The sequence below is a fragment of the Poecilia latipinna genome, unplaced genomic scaffold (genome assembly GCF_001443285.1).
Source record: "Poecilia latipinna isolate Pla-1442-1.1 unplaced genomic scaffold, P_latipinna-1.0 Scaffold265, whole genome shotgun sequence".
Lineage (NCBI taxonomy): Eukaryota > Metazoa > Chordata > Actinopteri > Cyprinodontiformes > Poeciliidae > Poecilia > Poecilia latipinna.
In genome coordinates this window covers 361,440-363,060 of record NW_015112881.1, presented here as the reverse complement: position 1 = coordinate 363,060, position 1,621 = coordinate 361,440, and the positions used below count along the sequence as shown (strand labels likewise).

General features: G+C 39.0%; 1 long non-coding RNA gene across 1 annotated transcript in view; it reads left to right on the top strand.

The window, feature by feature from the left end:
• Positions 1-1,255, top strand: part of LOC106947978 (uncharacterized) — a 21,822-nt gene extending 20,567 nt beyond the window's left edge. Inside the window, exon 3 of the long non-coding RNA XR_001425083.1 lies at positions 1,244-1,255. This is a non-coding gene — a long non-coding RNA (uncharacterized LOC106947978). The remainder of the gene's footprint in view (positions 1-1,243) is intronic.
• Positions 1,256-1,621: the final 366 nt, after the last annotated feature.

Here is a 1,621-nt window from a genome sequence, read left to right as displayed (position 1 = left end):
CCACCCTCCAGGAGGGGGGGGGGGAGGGGGGGGGAGGGGGGGGGGTGCGGGGGGGGGGGGGGGGGGGGGGGGGTACGAAGCACGTATTACACACACACACACACACTCCCCAGACGCACACATGCACACGTTCCGGCTTCTCCCCACAGACACTCACTCATCACAGCGTTCTGTTTATCCTCTCATTTCATCCAAATATGCTGCTTCTGCTGGGAATTCATCTGACTGGAGGTGTAGTGCTTTCTTACTCTGCAGCTGTTTTTTTGAGGAGTCCAGTTAGAGATCTGTGAACTCGGACCAATGGGAGGGTCACAGAGTTCGCTGATTCTTTATTAAATAACATTTTTTATTGGATGCAAGGGATGAAAGAATTATTTAATTGTTGTTTTTTTTGTTTGCGTCTGACTTTGAATCAGCAAAAGGTAAATGCTTTTGGGAGCCTGATCTTGTCATTGACTTGGGTTTTGTTGACTGACGGTTTGCTGATAAAAAGCCTTATCCTGGTTCTCAGAAGCTGTCAGGGTCCCAACAGACAGCTGGAAGAAATGACCTGCCAAGGAGCACAAACACCATGAGCCTCTGAAGGCCGAAGCAGCGAAAACAAAAGACCGCTTTGCGATAAACCCTGGCATTTGGTACCTTTTAGTTCTGTTTACCATTTAGACAAACTGTTTGTCATTTTTAATAATAGTTTATCCAAGTAAAATCAACTAAATATGACACACACAAAAAAAAGACTAGAGCAAAACTGCATCGAATTGCACATATAACAAGCAAGCGATAATTGGAAAAAAAAAAAAAAGCTAAAAACTTCTCTCTCTAGCAAAAAAATCACAAAATTGGTCGAGGAAATCTTCTGCTGCAAGTTTACGAGATTAGAGGTTGTTGCCATTTGATGTTATGATGGATTTTTAAAAACCATTAATAAGCCCAGGAATGAGAAACAGGCCATGCAAGAAGCAAACAGAGGGCGATTTTGAGAAATGTCCAAGGAAGTCTTTTGACCTTCTGCGTGTTAAGCTTTATTTAATCCAAACAATATTCTGATTGTTTCATTTAAATATAAAGGTCTATTAAAACAACGACTCCAATAACCAACAACACAGACACACGTAAAGACACATTTGCTGGTTGAAACGACGCTTCATTTCACCTGCAATGTGATTTTGTTATAACCAGTTATCTATTGTATCACCGTATACCGTTAGTATGCAATAGAATAAAACTAAATTATGGAATTTAGTTTCAAAAAGTTATGTTGAAATAGTATGGAAGGATTGTTGGTAAAGAGACAATTAATCCTTGTAACATAGTCTTTGCATTTAACTTTATAGTGTCACATAAACCCTCAAGCTTTCTTTTGTTAATGTTTATAGAGAACAAACCAATTATTTTCTATATTTTTCCCTCTTTTAATTAGTTAAAATGAAGTCAATTTTTTCAGTTGACTTGAACAAGGTATGTGTTGCATTAAAGACGTGAATCTCAGCTTCATTAAATCACACAAACGTGACATTTTAGCAAAAGTGTGGCTGATAGTATCCCAGTTAAAGCAGGATAACCAAATATGTGAATCTATAATGAATCTCTAATTCCACAGAGACACAAATTTGCTGATGGC